Below are 20,939 nucleotides of genomic sequence, written 5' to 3'. Positions count from 1 at the left end.
CACATCCCTGAAAGGTTCTGTGATTCATTTCTTCCCTGGGTCACTGCTGGTGCCGTTCAAAGTTTTATACATTTCTGTCCTGAGCCAGTGCAAACCGAGGGAACTCCTCTGGCTGGGTTTCCTTATGTGGAACCTGGCCAGGGGGAGGTGAAGCAGGACGGATTTGCTCTGTGTTTGTGTTTTGCTGCAGTGGTTGTGTTATGTTTTGTTTCACCCCGGCACCAGTCGACTTTACCTAAACAGAAACACCCTGTGTAGTCTTTTGTAACACCAGTATTATTTTAAGGAAACACAAGGAGGTGGGACAAAAGAAAATGGCCATTAATCAGAACTCCAGTCCCATGCAGCGCTCTCTACAACAAGGTGCCTTTAGAACCATCCATGTTGAACAGTTGTCTAGAGGTCATTTGTAACCAAGGCACTCAGCAGTGGACAGGACCAAAAATGTTTAGTTACCTCCTTCAGGACTCACGGTCACCGTCATCTCCAGTAACTCCTGTTCTGCAGCTCACTTCTGGCACTGCATCAACAGATGAGCCAGGAACCCACTGAAATGAAATTGGTGAAAAACATAAGGGAAACATTGCTTCTAATTAGGCAAGTCTAATGCTCTAATGATTGTCAAAACCAAAAATGAAAACAAAACAAAAAAACCAAGACCCTGAAGCAGTGTTTTTTCATTTATTTCTTCCCTCCCTTCCCGAATAAGCAGCTTCCTGAGACCACCTTGATATATGTTCTTCTTCCCCTTCAGATACAGAACTGGGTGCTTTTTGCAGCTTGGTTTCTCTCCTGTCCTTACCCAGGTGGGTGCACAGCTAGGGAAGGGGGCAATGAGAGCTGGGGGAAGGAGGGCTACAACTCGGCAGTGAGCAGTGGATTCACCATCCCCCTTCCCGCTGCACTGCAGCCGTGGCATGTCGGGGGTGAAGAATCTTACCCACTTGGTTACTTCCAGGCAGGGTCATCAAGTGCTTTAAGGGCATGGACTCCCAGCCAAAATGCTTGGGTTTGAATCTTGGCTAAGCCACTTACCTTGTAGTTTGACCCCTCTGTTGCCTCACCTTTCCCATATATAAAATGGGGATAATAATACTAATTACTTCTTAGACTTGTGGTGAGATTAAATGAGTTAGTACCTGTAAAACACTCAAAACAGAGCCTAGCACATATTAACCACCCAGTAAATGTTAGCTATTACTATTATCACCTTGGAATATTTCCAAATCATAATTATGACACAACATCATTATATTATATTGTCTCCAAGCTGCATACCGTGAAACCAGCAATATGCAAACATCGTCTAGTCCTTTTGCTATTTTAGTTACTAAACACTTTGTTATGTGATCCAAGGTGAAACACCTTGGGCTGACTGAAGTCAGTAAAGACTAACGTGAAGTTCCAGGATTCTATTTTGCCAGTAATCCTACTTCTAGGAATACTTTCCATGGGAATTTTCAGATACACAAGGACAAAGTACAAAGAAGCTCACTGCAGCATTATTTATATGGTGGAAAACTGGACACAGGCTACATGTGGAACAATCTGAGAATGATTAGGTTAGGGGCAGCAAATACTACAAGCACTACATAGCCATTAAGAGGGGTGCTTTTGATGAATTTTTATGATAAGGAAATGCTCATGAAATAAATGTTAAGCAGAAAAGCAGGCTTCAAAACTGTGTGTACCAATTTGTATGGAAACACAAAAGACCCCGAATAGCCAAAGCAATCTTGAGAAAGAAAAACGGACCTGGAGAAATCAGGCTCCCTGACTTCAGACTATACTACAAAGCTACAGTAAGCAAGACAGTATGGTACTGGCACAGAAACAGAAATATAGATCAACGGAACAGGATAGAAAGCCCAGAGATAAACCCACACACATATGGTCACCTTATCTTTGATAAAGGAGGCAAGAATATACAATGGAGAAAAGACAGCCTCTTCAATAAGTGGTGCTGGGAAAACTGGACAACTACATGTAAAAGAATGAAATTAGAACACTCCCTAACACCATACACAAAAATAAACTCAAAATGGATTAAAGACCTCAATGTAAGACTGGCCACTATAAAACTCTTAGAGGAAAACATAGGCAGAACACTCTAAGACATAAATCACAGCAAGATCCTTTTTGACCCACCTCCTAGAGAAATGGAAATAAAAACAAACATAAACAAATGGGACCTAATGAAACTTAAAAGCTTTTGCACAGCAAAGGAAACCATAAACAAGACAAAAAAGACAACCCTCAGAATGGGAGAAAATATTTGCAAATAAAGCAACTGACAAAGGATTAATCTCCAAAATATACAAGCAGTTCATGCAGCTCAATATCAAAAAAACAAACAACCCAATCCAAAAATGGGCAGAAGACCTAAACAGACATTTCTCCAGAAAAGACATATAGATTGCCAACAAACACATGAAAGGATGCTCAACATCACTAATCATTAGAGAAATGCAAATCAAAACTACAATGAGGTATCACCTCACACCAGTCAAAATGGCCATCATCAAAAAATCTACAAACAATAAGTGCTGGAGAGGGTGTGGAGAAAAGGGAACCCTCTTGCACTGTTGGTGGGAATGTAAATTGATACAGCCACTATGGAGAACAGCATGGAGGTTCCTCAAAAAACTAAAAATAGAACTACCATACGACCCAGCAATCCCACTACTGGGCATCTACCCTGAGAAAACCATAATTCAAGAAGAGTCATGTACCACAATGTTCAATGCAGCTCTATTTACAATAGCCAGGACATGGAAGCAACCTAAGTATCCACTGACAGATGAATGGATAAAGAAGATGTGGCACATATATACAATGGAATATTACTCAGCCATAAAAAGAAATGAAATTGAGTTATTTGTAGTGAGGTGGTTGGACCTAGAGACTGTCATACAGAGTGAAGTAGGTCAGAAAGAGAAAAACAAATACCATATGCTAACATATATGGAATATAGAACCAAAAAAAAAAAAAAAAAAAGATTCTGAAGAACCTAGGGGCAGGACAGGAATAAAGACACAGATAGAGAGAATGGACTTGAGGACACGGGGAGGGAGAAGAGGAAGCTGGGACGAAGTGAGAGAGTGGCATGGACATATATACACTACTAAATGTAAAATAGATAGCTAGTGGGAAGCAGCTGCATAGCACAGGGAGATCAACTTGGTGCTTTGTGACCACCTAGAGGGGTGGGATAGGGAGGGTGGGAGGGAGATGCAAGAGGGAGGAGATATGGGGATATATGTATATGTATAGCTGATTCATTTTGTTATACAGCAGAAACTAACACACCACTGTAAAGCAATTATACTCCAATGAAGATGTTAAAAAATAAATAAAATAAAATAAAATAAAAAACCAAAAAACTGTGTGCACAATAGGATCACATGTGGTAACTATGTACGCCCATTTGCAGAGAAAGAAGCCTAGGGAAATGCATCAAGATGTTAACAGGGCTTCCCTCATGGCGCAGTGGTTAGTAATCCGTGTGCCAATGCAGGGGACACAGGTTCGAGCCCTGGTCCGGGAGGATCCCACATGCCGCGGAGCAACTAAACCCGTGCGCCACAACTACTGAGCCTGTGCTCTAGAGCCCGCGTGCCACAACTACTGAGCCCGAGTGCCACAGCTACTGAAGCCTGTGTGCCTAGAACCCATTCTCTGCAACATGAGAAGCCACTGCAGTGAGAAGCCCGTGCACCACAACGAAGAGTAGTCCCCGCTCACCACAACTAAAGAAAGCCCGTGTGCAGCAATGAAGACCCAACGCAGCCAAAAATAAATTAAAAAAAAAAAAAAGATGTTAACAGTGGGGTTTCCAACAGGGGAAGAACTCAGTACATGGTTTTTATTTACATTTCTTTATATTTTTTGGTGTCTCCACGTTTTACACACAAACACAAATTATTTTTACATTTGGGGAAAACAGTAAGTCATAAAACCAAAACATTTAATAAAGCCTCTTTCAGAAGACACACAGTGGACTAACAGGAACTGAACACTTGTTTCCTAAACCCCTAGGCTTTTTTTTTTTTCTTTCTTAAGCCCCAAACAACACCATAGAAAGAGACAGGTGTTGCTAACCCTTCAACTTAGCTTTGCTTTGGAAAGAAAACTATGAGAAATCTCAGTTAAAAAAAAAAAAAAAAGAGAGAGAGAGAGAGAGAGAGAAGGAGGGAGGGAGGGAGGGAGGTGGGTGGGGGCAGTTAGAGAGGAGAGCAAGGGCCTCTTAGGGTAGAGGATACAACTTGGCATTGACTAATCACGACCATTTGTTTTCACAACATTGGGTAGAAACATCCTTGGCCCAAAGCAAAATGGAAGAGAGCCATCTATCAGCTCTTTTGGAAGAAGTAAAAAAAACAAAACAAAACAAAAAACTTCTGCGGTTAAGAAAAAAAAAAAAGAAAGAAAAAGAATACTAATGCAAACAGGACATCAAACAAGTCCAAGTAGACAAGTAACAGAATTCCCATGCCTCTGCACGCAGAACCTTGCCAATAAACCACCCATTCTGAGTCCTACACCTAAGGAAAGATTATTAAGAAGAGCCCACTCTGGAAGGGCTTGGAAAACATCAGGGAATGCCAGTTTAAATTGCAGCCCACCTAACACCATTCAGCCCAGGGCGCAGGTACTGCCCTCTGCCTGGGGACCTTGCCCCTTCAGCTGTATGCTCAGGAGAGGGAGCTGTGCAGGAGCTGTGCCTTGGCCTGAGAGGCAAAATTAATAAAATTAGGATTATTTATGATGCAGGAGTGAGTTAATAATATTTTTCAAGAACCTGAAGGATTTATGTAGAGGAACTGCTGTTTTAGTAACTAAACCCTTTTGGATGGACTCCAAGACAAACCAGACTTGTCTGGCTTCCGCCCTGAGTCCCTCCACCTCTCCCAGTTTCTCCTGGCAAATAATCTCTTCTACTTCACTGGAGGGTGATGGTCAAGGAGATGACCTTCCAGGCTGCTTTATCAACCCCCGCCCCTATGTCAAAATATCTCTCAGCTTCTCTCTTTGTTCCTTCAAATCTCAAAGGAAGAATCAAGAGGGGAGGGGATGCCTTTTGCATGCCAGGAGCTGGCAGACACATTACCTCATTTAATTCCCACAAACGCTTTGTGAGGTAGTCATAATTATCCCTATTTTGCTTGTTAGGGGATAGAGGAAATTCATCCTTTTAGCAGCTGGTAGGAGGATTCCTCTTGGGGACAGAACCATCTTTGTGGGGAAATGTCTTGACCAGCCTCTTTTGGCTACAACAGGGTGTATAGGGAAATGGGTGGAGAAAGGGGGGCGGTGTACTGTGGGCTCTTCACTCAGAAAGAAGGGAGGTAGAAGCAAGAGGAGGGGAGGAGGGTTAGAAAAAGACTGTGTGGGGCACAATGTGATCCCACGCTCAGAAGTATAGCTCTTCAAATCTCCAGTAAATTTACTCAATTTGTGAAACGCTTGTTGAAAGAGAATTTTCTGAATGGCCTTGTTGGCACAGGGTGAAACAGGAGCCCCATGTGTTTTACTTGAGATGGTGGCAGGTGGTTCCATAAGGAAATGTTTCCTAAATCGAAGAGTAGGAAGGTCCCACTTGACATCTGAGTTACATAAAGGAGGGGTAGCCGGGGGGCGGGGTACTGAGGCTCAGAGAAGTTAATCAACTTTCCTAGGGTCATACAGCAGTGATGCGTACACTAGCGGAGGCAGAATTGAACCCAGGTCTGTGTGTTCTCCAATGTCTATTTTTTTACACTCTTCCACGGGATGCACTGAGATGGCTTTTCCCTCCCCAAAGCCAACTCTTCCACTGGTGTACTCCATCCACACATAGTAATAGTAGTGAATATTTATTGAGTGCCTACCACACCCCAGGCATTGTTGCACGCATTAGCTCATTCGGTGTTCACCATGTCACTGTATATTTGAGAGGATAATTATTCACATTTTAAAATATGGGAACTGCTGCTTAGAGAAGGTAAGACACTGGCTCAAGCTCCCACTGCTCTAAGTGGCGAAACCAGCATTTGAACCAGACTGTTGTGTTCTCTCATCTCATCCCTTCCCACCTCCTTCAAGAATGATGCCTCTCATTAACCCATCTAATTAACCCATTCTCTCCCTACCTCACCCTGGGCTGCACCCTGGGCTGGGATCTGGTGGGGTTTGTAGAGGCCAAGCAACACTGAACTCAAAAGAGGCTCTCACGAGCTCAGGTCAAAAGTCACCGTCCACAGCTCAGGCTACTCGTATAACTCAGAGGTTGGCAAACCTCTTCTCTAAAGGGCCTGTCAGTAAACATCTTCAGCTTTATGGCCTCTGGTGCCAACCACTCTGCTGTCGTGACGTGAAAGCAGCCACAGACGTAAATGAATGAGCACAGCTGTGTTCCAGTAAGACTTTACTATGGACACTGAAATTTGAGTTTCATACAGTTTGTATGCATCACAAAATACTCTTCTTCTTTTGATTTTTTTCCCCCAACCATTTAAAAAAGGCAAAAACCATTCTTAGCATGAAAGGGACAGAAAAATGGGAGACAGGCTGGATTTGGCCCGCAGGTTACAGTTAGCTGACCCCTGGTTTTACTAAACCCCCTCCTTTTAGGTTCTGCACCAGCTGGGCCTGTGTCCAGGCTGAACAGCCTCTGAGCTGCGCTTCGATCCCTTCTGCCTTAAAGCCACACAGGTTCAGTTCCCGAGCCTCTGTTCATTGTTCTCTTATTAGGAGCTCCCCTCCAGTCCTACAGCTTCTCCTGCCGAACCAGAAGAGAAGAAATTGTCTGCTGTCCCTGAAGGAGGTGGCCATAACATAAGACGAAACTGCCATCACTTAGATGATAACTGCCATCACTTAGATAACTGCCATCACTTAGATAACTGCCATCACTTAGATGACCCTCCTGAAGCCAAGCCCCGGGGATAGGTTAAAGGAGGGTCACCCTAAGGCTACGACAAGGTTTGAGAATAATATGCTTCAAATAGACTGAACATCCTAGAAGGAAATCTCTAGGCAGAGTGGAGAAGACATTGCTCAGAATCTGAGACCAAGGAAAGAATCCTAGAGTCAGAAGTAGACATGCAAGGGCCAGAGGGCAAGAGAAAGTAGGACGGGTGAAGGACAGGAATGCAACTCAGCCCAGGGCCAGGGGACAGCTTAGGTCCAGACCCAGAGAGAAGACTGAAATGCACTAAGGAAAGATTGAGAATAATAATAACTACCAATATTTATTAACCATCTGCTATGTTTCAGGCACTATATTGCTGGGTTCTTTACATATATTATCCTATTTAACCTTTTCAACACTCTAGTAAAATAGACATTTAAAAAAATCTCCTTGCATTTATAGTTCGTTTGTTTATTCATTTATTTATTTATTGTGCATCTTCCATGTAGCAGACACTGGGCTAGATGCTGAAGATATGTGAGTAAGCAAAAATAGACTTTGTGTGTGCTCTCATGGAGACTATAGTCAAGTACAGGAACTGGCAACTTCTTTTCTGTAAAGGGCCAGAGTAATATTTAGGCTTTTCAAGCCATAAAGTCTGCTCTAACTACTCAGCTCTGCCACTGTAGTACAAAAGTGGCCACAGATCATATCGAAATAAGTGGGCATGGCTGCTTTTCAATAAAACTTTATTTATAAAAACAGGCTGCAGGCCAAAGCTGGAGATAGTTTGCTGACCCCTGGTTTTGGAGCAGAGAAACATTAAGCAAACAGTTACACAAATAACAATATTAAGTGCTATCATATAAGTTCCTCATAGTAAAAAAGTCTATGGAGGGATTTTACCTATTCAGAGAGATCAAAGATTTCCTAGAGGGGGTGGGCCTTACATCTAAATCTAGTAATTACTGAAGAGGGAGGCAAGACTACTGCAGACAGAGGACACAGTATGTGCAAAGGCCCTGTGGCAGAAGGGAGCATGACAAACACGAGCTTGAAGAAGATTTATGCAGATGGAGCAGAAAGAGTAAGATCAGGAATTTCCCTGGTGGTGCAGTAGTTAAGGATCCGCCTGCCAATGCACAGGACAAGGGTTCAATCCCTGGTCTGGGAAGATCCCACATGCCGCGGAGCAACTAAGTCCCTGCACCACAACTACTGAACCCTTGCGCCTAGAGCCCGTGCTCCACAACAAGAGAAGCCACTGCAATGAGAAGTCCGCACACCACAACAAAGAGTAGCCCCTGATCGCTGCAACTAGAGAAAGCCTGCGTGCACCACCAAAAACCCAATGCAGCCAAAAATAGATAAATAAATAAATAAAAGAGTAAGATCAGTGCATATAAGATGAGGCCGAAAAGGCAGGTAGGGCCCAGAACACATAAGATCTTATGGATCTTGTTAGGGAATTAGGTCTCTATTTAAATACAGAAACTATGGCACAGGAAGTTAAGTAACATGGTCAAGGCTGTATAGCTAGTGAAAGATGGAGCTAGAAGCGTCTGTTTATCTCTAGACCCAACTTCTGTATTCTCTCTATTCACTTTGGTTTCATATATGTTTGCCTAGTGTCTTTACAAATTTCCCTTTATGAAACTCCAAAAGCTCTCAACTAAACTAAAAGGAAAGGGAATTTTGTCCACACTTAGGCTAGAAACTTAGCAAGGCCTCGACATCAGCTGCAAACCAGAGTAAACCCGGTAGAGATGTCCTAGTTACAGAGAAGGAAGTACAAGGATTGGGGATAGCTGTGTATTCTCTTTTCATCTCTGATGTTCATGGAGTCTTATTAAATTGTTCTTTATATTCTATGTCAAATAATGGCCTTTAGAATATTGCCAGACTCCTTAAACCAGCTCTGACGTTCCTTCGTGATCTAGTCCCTGCCTACCTCTGCAGTTCTGTCATCACCACCTCGTTTGCCACTCTCCCCTCTGAGAAAATTGGATGACTTGCTCTCCCGTAAAAGCTCCACGACTCCTCTTTAATTCCATACAGTTCCTTCTGCTGGAAGAGCACATGCCTAGCCCTGACCTTTGTCTGGACACTTTCTCTTCTTGAAAAGTCAACCCAGCAATGACTGCTCAGGCCTCCAGTTCTGCAGGTAGCCTTCCTGGCCTCTTCCCCACCTACCCAGAACACCGCGCTCCTCAGCTGTGCTCCCGCAGGTCCCTGTGTTAATAGCTAACATCCTAAATTACCGCTTGTGGTCAGCCTTCCCCACTGGCCTCTGTCTGACAGCAAAGAACTTATCTGATAGGCATTTACCATTTTCTATGTAGAGGTTAACTTGTTTAACTTGCTGTTACTCCACTTGTTTCTGCCTCTTAATTATCCTCATATTTCTCCTTTCGCGTTCATAGGATCAGCAGTTCTCAAAGTGGGATCCCTGGTCTGACAGTATCAGCATCACCTGGGAACTTGCTAGAAATGCAAATTCTCCAGTTTTGCTGCATCTCAGGAATCAGAAACTCTAGGGGGTGGGGTCCAGCAATGTGTGTTTTTAATAAGCCTCCAGGCAGTTCTGATGTGCACTAACGTCTGCGAACCACTGCCTTGTAGGAAGTTACTGCTCATTAAACTGTTGTTGATTCTCTGAGGATGGTACCCTGTTATTTTCAATCTGGAAAAGAAAAAGAGTGACTGAGGAAATCACAAAGCTTTTATTAGGCTGGTTTTTTAGAGAAGGAATTTTCTGACATGATATTTGTGACTGGTTGAGTGAAGGCTCTCCTTGGTATGCCTTTAAAAACGACTGATTCTCCTCTGGTCTGGCTCAGTCTGGCTTGGGTGTGGTCTTGCTGAAGGGCAGGGGTTTGGATGAGATAACCTCACCAGGTGCCTTCCAGGGCTCAGGTTCTCTGCTTCTAGGATATTCTATACACTATGGAAGATACACTAGTTAGGGAGTAGGGCGGTATTGCTAGGGGACTTTGGGCTTTCAACCCACAAGGAAGTATCTGCTTTTTTTCCCGCCTCATAAGGCGAGTCTCTGCCAGTCTATAAGAGATGACCAGGACCTTTTGAGAAAGGTAATTGTTTGGTTTTAGGTCATAAAAATGAATCCTTGCTTTGTTTTCAAAGGAACATGCTCTTCATGCAACCTGTACAAACTGAATGACAAGTAGGTGAGGTCCAAGATTGGAAAGATAAAACTTCGTTTGTTGATTTTTGGCCTAGAGCTGAAACAATGGGACAAAGGAGTGGCTTGTTGGTATAAGCCCCATAAAACATAATAATATTGGTCATGTAAACAGAAGAAAATAGGAGAGGCTTAATGAGATAAATTACACTAGTCACCACAGTAGGGATTAAAATATTCTGATAAAGCAAACACTAAAAGGTCCAAAAGAAAGGATAAAGGGAAGAGTGATAACTTCAGACTGGGAAACAATGGATCCTTCTATCTTGGGCTCCTCTGACAAGAGGAGCTTTCAGAGGCTGCCTCGGTCGACTAGGAGCGCCCATTAAGATCCCACTCTTCATCCAAAAAAGAAAAAAAAAAAATTCCCCTCTACTCAAACCACAGGCAGACAAAGCCAACACATTCTGTCCTTCTTTTCTTCTTTTCTTTTTTCCCCTTCACAATTGCAAAGCAATCCATTTTGCTCTGGAAGTCTGTGAAGGGAATAAAAGCATTCACAGGTTTGTAACTCTGTATTTGCCTTCTCTAGATTTGCTGGCCTGACTTCCAAAGTGTGAATCGGCCGCTGTTCTCCAGCTCAGGGGAAAACAGCCAACTTATTGATGTTTAAGATTGCCCATGCAAAGAACAACAAAAAAAAGACTGCCCACGTACCTGTATGAATGGCAACTTTTTCATAACTGTTTTCATAAGGACGTTTGAACAACTGAAGTATAGCGCATGGATTCGTGCTGTTTAAACTAATAGCACTGCCAGGTCTGGAGTCGACAGCATACGTTTGTATAGTTATCTTTATTAAAGTGTACGTCTCTAACTATGAAGAAATAGAACTTTTTCAAAACTTAGAATGGGTGAACTCTCACTGGCTCACACTTCCATAAACTTCTTGGCAAGGGTGATGAGCGCAAGGTTGCCAAAAGCCAGTGAGCATTTCAAAGACAATAGAATAATAACAACAACAGCAAGCAGGCTACCAGACCCAGCTTCAGGTGAAGAGCTGACAGTACAACTGCTAGAGAGGACTCCACCTGTGCTTTTCAGGAAAATCCTTCCTGAACGTCCAAACGGAGCCTAGGTGTTTTCAAGATAAACTTTTGTTGGTGGGTTTGGTTGTTTTTAAAAGTAATGTGTATGCATTTGTTATAGAAAATATTAAAAATGCAAAGATATTAAAGAAAAAATTAAAACAGCTTGTGATCACAAAGGCCTACATAAAGTCACATTTTGGCTTATTTCTTTCTAGGCTTTTTTCTGTGCATATATATTAAGATGTACACACATACACACATACAAATACACACAAGTATTATCCAATTCAATATCATAATATGATATACTACATTCACTATTAGACAGTTACTACTGTGGAACCTATTTTTTTCACTTAACAATGATAAACATTTTCTTGCCAAAAAAATTTGAAAGCAAAGGTTGTAAATTGATAGCCAATAAATAGATCTGATTGGCTCACAGGGTGTTCAACCGCATGGAACTCAGCTGATCCTGTGAGATAGGGCCGTGCTTTCTACTTTACTGCAGTCCCCACTGCTCCCTATTGTTCTCCAACTGAGATTGTCAGTTGCTGTTTATAATTTCACTTAACACTCTTTAAAAAAAAAGTGATAGAACTAAGAGGAAAGTGAAATAGTTCTTCTTTTCTCCATGTCTTCACTTTATATCCAGACTACTTCACTCACTTCTATTACTGCCTGGCACCCAAGTTTGGAATCCTTTTACTAAAGCATGTTTTGTAAAGGCTTTTGAAAATATAGCATTATATGACTTCCATAATTTATTGAACCAAATCACTGTTGTTGGGCATTCAAGTTGTTTCCAGTTTGTTGATATTACCAGTAATACTGGAAGGAACATCTTTTTACATAACTGTGAAAGATAAATTCCTAGAAGCAGAATTGCTTTTTAAGAGTAGAAATATTTTCAAATTTTTGGTATATACTTCCAAATGCCTTTCAGAAAAATTGCACCAAATACATTCTACTAACAGTGGAGGACTTTGCTTATTTCCCTGACTCTCTAGGCCAGAGCATTACTACACTTTTTGGTACCAGTATTTGCCAATTTGAGGAGTTAAAAATGGCATTTTGGGCATCATACTAAGTGGAATAAGTCTGACAAAGACGAATACTGCATGATCTCACTTATATGGGGAATCTGGGAAAAAAAGGCATTTCATTTTTGCTTTAATATGCATTTCATATTCATTTTTTTCATATAATTGACAATTGTATTTCCTTTGGAAATTGCCTGTTCATGTGTTTGCTCATTTTTCTACTAGGATAGTCTACTAGGATAGTTTCCTGAGTGGATTATATAAGTTTCATATATTAATGATATTACTTTACTTGATCATCTATGCTACAAGATTTCCCCATTTCTTTTTTTTCCCCCATTTCTTATATTAATGTTTTTAATTTTTTTCACCTGCTGAAGTATTTAACATTCATGTGGTCAAACGTGGCAATACTTTGTTTTCTTCCTTTGCTTTTATGCTTACAAAGCTCTCTATCTTGTGATCAGGTAAAATTTTTCCTATATGTTATTCTATTCTTTTATGGCTTCTCTTTTTACATTTATGCTTGTAGTAACTATCTTGCCCTCTCAGCAACATGGTCCAGGGCTCTGCAGTAAAACACTCTGTTTCTTGGCTCTGTGTACTGCATTATCCAGGGCTACCTCTTACTTCTCTATCTTCTCAGTCTCATAATGGCTCTTTGCATTTTCACAATCTTTTTTTTTTTTTTTAATTTATTTATTTATGGCTGTGTTGGGTCTTCGTTTCTGTGCGAGGGCTTTCTCTCGTTGTGGCAAGCGGGGGCCACTCTTCATCGCGGTGCGCAGGCTTCTCACTATTGCGGCCTCTCTTGTTGCGGAGCACAGGCTCCAGACACGCAGGCTCAGTAGCTGTGGCTCACGGGCTTAGTTGCTCCGCAGCATGTGGGATCTTCCCAGACCAGGGCTCGAACCCGCGTCCCCTGCATTGGCAGGCAGATTCTCAACCACTGCGCCACCAGGGAAGCCCGCATTTTCACAATCTTTTAAATAAGTATTTCTTAGACTGATACGTGCACAAAATGTGATTTGGAGAATACCTTAAAATGCAGTCTGTCCTGCTCCCCAAGGTGGGTCCCAGAAATATGCATGTTCCCAAGCATCTGAGAGAATTTTTCTGCAAAGTGATGTAGGGAACTATTCAGCCCTATTATCCATTTGCACCATGTCTATATTTATACCTATATGTCTACACAGACCTACACATCCACATCTATGCAACCGCCACTGAACATCTCCAGCTGTGTATCTCCCAGCTACCCCAAACTCAAGCCAAAGCAGAATTCACTACCTCTCCACCCAAAACTCTTCATCCTCTGAGCACCATTTTACTTACTGACAGTGAGAGGTTTCCTTGCCCCAGATCTGAATGAGTGATTTCTCCAAGGGGCTGTGGGCTGTGTTACCCATCCATGGATAACAGTATTTAGAAACTAAGATCTGGGCACCAGCTATGCTTGTAATTATCTTGTCTTACTTTGAACTCTTTCCTCGGACACAGTTCCAGCAGTGGGATTATTGGATTAGAGAAGATGAAATATTTTATGGCTCTTCATTCAATATTGACAAAGGTACAGCCAGTCCATTTGTGGGCTCTGTCGGGACTACATACCTTTGCCTCTCTTACCCCAGCCAGTCAGCATTACCTAACACTGTCCTCCTGATATCAGAAGTTCAGAAAAGGGTTCTGAGGTACAGCTCCTGTCACTGCCCTCTTTACTCCTCCAGGGATCTTTGCTGAAGGGGAGAACAGAAACACCCTGAACAACAGCCAAATGGGGAAAAAGAACTAGCTAGGCAAGTGCCATAACCCGCTCCCACACCTACCCACTTCGAAATCAGTGCGTCTCTGGTTCATGTGTAGAGAAAGATGGGGCCAAGGCCAGGACTCCTAAGCAAGGCTCCCTACTTCTGTTTACCTCGTTAGTCTAAGTATCCTCAGAATGCACTGGGAACACTAGCCTGGTGCTTCAGGATGGCAGGAAGCAAAATAGAGAAAGATGGAACATAGTGTCTTAACTTTAATGAACAGTAACGACACCCTTCAATAAATGTGTCCAAGATTGTCACTTGGAAGGAATGGAGGACGGTGAGGGAGGAGGCCAAGAAGAGAGTAGAAAGGGGGTGGAAATACAAGGGCAAAAGGGAGTCTCCCAGAGTAACCATTTGTGATGAGAGGGAGGAGAAATCCCCTCTCCTAGAAGCGCTACCAGGCACATTTTCCAACCGTGTCTATTCTCCCTTCCCTGTGGTAAAGCTCATGTTTGCCCACTCAAACTAACTGCACAGGAGACCGAGAGGCCCTGGGAAAGAACAAGTCTTACTACAAGCTGCTTCAATTTCCTTAAGGACTGGAAGTGAAGAAAAAAGATGCCAGGAAAGAATCAGAGCAGATGTAGTTTATCTTGACAAATCTTGCGCCTCTTCAAAAATGTGCCACTTTTGTGTTGCCGCTACTGTCCATGAGCTCAAGAGAACTCTCTTCTTCCAGGGCTTTTCTCATGCTCCTGGGTGACAGGAACTCCAACCATCTCCAAACTGGACTTCTCCAGGTCCAGTTCCTTCAGTTAAACCCAGAAGTTAGGCCTTAGCTCGAAGGGGTAGTCAGTAATCTACCTGAGGGCTGGCAGGCACCCTGCTTAAGGAATGCTGACTGCAGAGCGGCTCTGCCACCCACTAGCTGTGAGATTTGGGGAAAGCTATTAACTCTCTGGGCCTCAGTATTCCCATATGTGAAATGGAGTTGTAATAGGGTTCTCCAGAGAAAAAGAACCAATAGGATGTATATATACGCAGAAAGAAAGAGAGATGAGAGGAGATTTATTATAGGAATTGGCTCACATGACTGTGGAGGCTGAGAAGCCCCACAATCTGCAGTCTGCAAGCTGGAGAACCAGGGAAGCCAGTCCAAGTGTAATTCAGTCCAAGTCCTAAGGCTCTAGAACCAGGAGTGCTGATGTTGGAGGGCAGAAGATGTCTGTCTCAGCTCAAGCAAAGAGCAAATCTGCCCTTCCTCTTTGTTCTAGCCATTGGATGATGCCCACCCATGTTGGTGAAGACTATCTTCTTTACTTGGTCCACTGATTCAAATGCTAATCTCTTCCAGAAACGCTCCCACAGACACACCCAGAAGTAATGTTTTAACAGCTATCTGGGCATCCCTTAGCCTAGTCAAGTTGACACATAAAATTAACCAGCACAGGAGGTGATAATAGTACTGACTTTAGAATTGTTGTGAAGAATAAATGAATTCATATATAAAGTACTTAGACCAGTGAACTCAGGAACAACCGCTAGAAAATGATGAGGATGATAAGGAGGACTATAGAGGTGCCAAAAGGCATCTCCCTTCAAGCTGCCATGGCACCTGAAGATCCCCCTCTGATCACTCCTACAGTTTGCAAATGGTCCCAAAATTACGCTTCAGGGGATGCGAGTGTTTCAGGAGCTGCTCCAAAGTAATTCATTGCTAAAATCGAAAAATGACAGCCTTCTCTGGGCCCGTTCTTCACCCACTGAAGATCAAATTAAGTTAATGGATAGAACTTTTAAACTTAAGTCTTCACTCTATAAGTTTTTTATACCTTTGGTGCTATGAGTATTTGGAAGGAATTAAGGAGTAGAAAACAAATATTATTGGCAAAGCTCAAAGACAGTTGCCCAGGCCTAGCTCGATAGCCAGATTTTTCATGAAGCTGTACTCATGGCTTTTACTTTAAACTGCATAGCTATGAGCCATTTTCTGCTAGTAAAATTAGTCTTTATTTGTGTGAGAGAATGAAATATGTCAGTATTTGGTTGTGCCCTACCAGGAGCATAGCCTCAAGGCTCAGTGCCACCTGAAAGAATTTGAGTCCCTCAGTGAGGTATTGAAGACTTCATGATACCATTTCCGGGCACATGGCTCCACTAATTCCTACAGGGCTCATTGAACGTAACACTCATTTGATCCTTAGCATGAACTGTCTTAAAGTTTTTTTGTTGTTGTTAGTACTCATCATTTAAAGTGTAAGTATATAAAAACAGAGTTGCCATAAGATCCAGCAATCCCACTCCCGGGCATATACCCAGACAAAACTGTAATTCAAAAAGATACATGCACTCCTATGTTCATAGCAGTACTATTTACAATAGCTAAGGCATGGAGACAACCTAAATGTCCATCGACAGATGAATGGATAAAGAAGATGCGGTATATGTGTGAGTGTGTGTGTGTGTGTGTGTGTGTGTGTGTGTGTGTGTGTGTGTATATATATATATATATATATATATATATATATATGACATGGAATATTACTCAGCCATTAAAAAGAATGAAATAATGCCATTTGCAGCAACATGGATGGACCTAGAGATTGTCATATTGAGTAAAGTAAGTCAGACAGAGAAAGAGAAATATTGTATGATATTGCTTATACCGTATGATACTGCTTATATGCAGAATTAAAAAAAAAAGATACAGGGCTTCCCTGGTGGCACAGTGGTTAAGAATCCACCTGCCAACGCAGGGGACACGTGTTCGAGCCCTGGTCTGGGAAGATCCCACATGCCGCGGAGCAACTAAGCCCGTGTGCCACAACTACTGAGCCTGCGCTCTAGAGCCTGCAAGCCACAACTACTGAGCCCACATGCCACAACTACTGAAGCTCGCGTGCCTAGAGCCCATGCTCCGCAACAAGAGAAGCCACTGCAATGAGAAGCCCGTGCACCGCAATAAAGAGTAACCCCCCGCTCACTGCAACTAGAGAAAGCCTGCACGCAGCAACAAAGACCCAACAGCCAAAAATAAATAAATAAATAAATTTATAAAAAAAAAAAAAAAAGATACAAATGAACTCATTTACAAAACAGAAACAGACTCACAGACTTAGATAATGAACTTATGGTTACCAGGAGGGAAGCGCGGCAGGGAGGGATAAATAGGGAGTTTGGGATTGACATGTACACACTGCTATATTTAAAATTGATAACCAACAAGGACGAAGTAAGTCAGAAAGAGAAAGACAAATACCATGTGATATCACTTATATTTGGAATCTAAAACACGACACAAATGAACATATCTACGAAACAAAAACAGACTCACAGATATAGAGAACAGACTTGTGGTTGCCAAGGGGGAGGCGGAGAGGAGGAGGGAAGGACTGGGATGTTGGGATTAACAGCTGCAAACTACTATATATAGGATGGATAAACAACAAGGTCCTACTGTATAGCACAGGGAACTATATTCAATATCCTTTGATAAACCATAATGGAAAAGAATGTATATATATATATATATATGTATAACTGAGTCACCTTGCCGTACAGCAAAAATTAAACACAACGTTGTAAATCAACTATACTTCAATAAAATTTTAAAAAATAAAGTATAAGTTTGATTTCCCAGCTATACTGTGCGCTCTCTGAAAGAGGAATTAACTTTTATATAGTTCCTGATGTCCTCAAAGCCAGGACAGAACCGTGTTTTTGGTACATACAAATAAACATATCGGTTCATAACTTGTTACCTGGAATGAATTATGCTTCATAACTTTTAATTTCCATTTAATCCCCCCAAATGAAACATGGGGCAGCTAAGTCTTAATGAATTAAAAAAGTAGAAAATGTCCACCTACTGAGGACCAACAGCCCAGGTGAATGATACTATCTAGATGGCTCCTGAAAAGGTCTACAAATGGAGCTTCACGAGTAGGGCATTAGCCCCTAAAAGAGTTGTTGTGGCTGGAAAACAACCCACTTCACCAAAGAAATTCCATTCACTTTAAAGGCTTGCTGGATTGCACAGGATCTGTACTTTTCTGAATACTAAAGCCAATATTTGAAGAGGCTGTTTCCCTACTGATTCCCTTTTCATATGGAAGAACTGTATAGACCACTGATCTAAATTCAGTGAAACTAAATCCAGCTTGAGATTCCTACTGGGTATCTGATGAGATTGTAGAACTATGCAGAATCCTTTCAAAACACTTTTCAAGAATGTGAATGATAGGGTTCACAGGAGGAACATCTTATGCTCTTTTTGCACTGGAAATAACAAGTTCCCATTATTGGGCTTCCCTGGTGGCGCAGTGGTTAAGAATCTGCCTGCCAATGCAGGGGACACGAGTTCGAGCCCTGGTCTGGGAAGATCCCATATGCCACGGAGCAACGAAGCCCGTGAGCCACAGCTACTGAGCCTGCGCGTCTGGAGCCTGTGCTCCCCAACAAGAGAGGCCGCGACAGGGAGAGGCCCGCGCACCGCGATGAAGAGTGGCCCCCGCTCTCCGCAACTGGAGAAAGCCCTCGCACAGAAACGAAGACCCAACACAGCCAAAAATTAAAAAAAAAAAAAAAAAAAAAAGTTCCCATCATTAACATCTTCCATCCACAACCAACACCCACACCCCTGGCCTTTCCCCCAAACCATGTTGTCTTCCATACTCAACCCAAAAGAGTGACGGAAACGAGAATACTTCATTCCTAGAAAGAATTTCATAATTCTAGCCCAGTGTAACTGTGGACGTTCCAGTCCATGCTGGTCCTAATGTCTGCTAACGTATTATTATGTGAACATGTTTATTGAAAAAGAGGACTGTGTTTCCTGGGGTTTGCTTTAAGACATTGGATACGAGTTGACAGACTGCAAATTCTAGATATGCCTCCCATTTGACACTGAAGGAATTCTTACTAAGTAAAATTTAAGGAGAACTAAGTACCACCTTCTCTTCCTTGTTCATTATTCGTTCCTCTTCTCCCCTCCTCCACCACTGGGAGCTCTGCACTGTTCACAGCATAAAAATAGGCTTTGTTCTATCTTCCCAAATAGAACTCCCCCTTAAATGGCTGCAGTGGGGGGAGGGAGCAACAGAGATGTAAAAGCTGGTAGAACTGGTCTCTGTACACAGCAATGCTAAGCATACTACGCTTTATAAATCATGAGGGTTTTGGATTTTTTTTTAAGTCTGATCTGAGTAGCCAAGATTGTTTACCCGATGGTTTAATCATCCTTACTGGAAAAAGCCAAATCTAGAAAGAAAAATCCCTTCTTTTCCTTTCACTCTCCTCATAAATGAAGGTTTTGTATTTCAATTTTTTGTCTTTCTAAAGTAGGCCTGATTTCAAACAAAAGATTTCAAATGAAGAAAGACACACAGAAGAGGTCCTAAAGAGTCCCTTGGTTGACAGAGAATTGTTGAATTTAAAGATAATTCAGGGGGTTTCTCTGGTGGCGCAGTGGTTAAGAATCCGCCTGCCAACGCAGGGCACACGGGTTCGAGCCCGGGTCCGGGAAGTTCCCACATGCCACGGAGCAACTAAGCCCGTGCGCCGCAACTACTGAGCCTGCGCTCTAGAGCCTGCGAGCCACAACTACTGAAGCCCGCATGACTACAGCCCGTGCTCCACAACAAGAGAAGCCTCCGCAATGAGAAACAGCGCACGGCAACGAAGAGTAGCCCCCGCTCGCCGCAACTAGAGAAAGCACGCGCGCAAGGAAGACCCAACGCAGCCAAAAATAAATAAATTTAAAAAAAATAAATAAATAAAAATAAAAATAAAGATAATTGAGTTTGACTTCTACTACAGAACAGCAACCCACGGCCGTTAGGGTTCTTACTTAGCCAGGGCTCATCAATTCTCACTAAATCTTATTCACAGATTGAGAGGCTTTGGCCATTGCTAATAAAATAGATGATGTGAAAGGAAAGTGGAAGTTCCCAGTTCGAAAAGAATCCTAGGCCAGATAACATTCCTCAAAAGAGTTCAGTTAATATATAATTGACTGATTAGATATTATAATTTCTATATGTGTTTCTCAAGGTCTTCCCAACGCACAGCTTCACATTCATTGGGTGAGATGGTGTGACACTCAAGAAGAGCGTATTTGAGACATAATTCCATTAACCTCTCACTGGTTAGCCACATTTTTCTTATTGTATTATCTAAATGGGGAACTCAGGGCATTTAGCCACCCAAAATAACCATTGTATGTTGTTCATTATTTGTTTTCATAGCACTCCCACCCCAAATTGTATTTTCACTTCCAAAAAAGATATATGTACCAGGGGTGTTTTTCCTTGAGTATGAAACAGTCTATGAATGGTAAGACATTCAAGATCCAAGGCTCCTGCCTCCAAGAAACACCATGGTGACATATTTCTTGGGCCCTAGAGTATTGGGCCATGGTTGGACTAGAGTTCCACAGAACACACTTTTAGAATCTGTGCTGCTATCTGATTTTCAAGGATGCATAATAGCAGGGGTGGTAATCCCCCAGCTCCTAGTAACCTAGGGTAGGGCCTTCATCAAGTCCCAGGCAAAAGAGGGAAAGGAACAAGGTTCTCAGGATCAAGCACTGAGTGAAGCAGGATACTGTGTTATCTCAGCTTATCTCTTTCAGTCCAGGCAACCACCTTGAGAGACCTGTGCTGTTATCCTGGTTTTATAGGTGAGGAAACTGATGCTCAGAGAGGGGAGTAGTTTGCCCAAGGTCATATAGTAAGAGGCAGATAGCGATTCCATTTCAGGACCCTCTGTTTCTGAGTCTGGTACTCTTTTTGTTAAACCACTCTAGGCTTGGGGTAGGATGGGGCAGGGAGGAGGATGAGGGATGCCATGGGATGTGGGTGATAGGATGGGGATGCTGAGAGGGGAGATGGAAACTTGAGGCAGAAAAGGGCCAGCAGAGAAGGGAGGGACAAAAGAATTATGCAGGAAATTCTCTGAAGAGCTTTGAATCCTATTGATCTGGAACTTTGTAGCGGCATTTAAGGTAGGGATTTATGAGT

At 42.5% G+C, this 20,939-nt stretch overlaps 1 protein-coding gene across 1 annotated transcript in view; it reads right to left on the bottom strand.

The window, feature by feature from the left end:
• LOC118896380 (spermatogenesis-associated protein 31D4-like) overlaps window positions 1-20,939 on the bottom strand; it is a 210,364-nt gene that overhangs the window by 179,938 nt on the left and 9,487 nt on the right. Inside the window, exon 2 of the mRNA XM_036854155.1 lies at window positions 457-548. The gene's annotated coding sequence lies outside the window, so the exon portion shown is untranslated. The remainder of the gene's footprint in view (window positions 1-456; window positions 549-20,939) is intronic.

Source organism: Balaenoptera musculus, chromosome 6 (genome assembly GCF_009873245.2).
Source record: "Balaenoptera musculus isolate JJ_BM4_2016_0621 chromosome 6, mBalMus1.pri.v3, whole genome shotgun sequence".
NCBI classification, from domain to species: Eukaryota; Metazoa; Chordata; class Mammalia; order Artiodactyla; family Balaenopteridae; genus Balaenoptera; species Balaenoptera musculus.
This window is presented reverse-complemented; position numbering and strand designations above follow the sequence as displayed.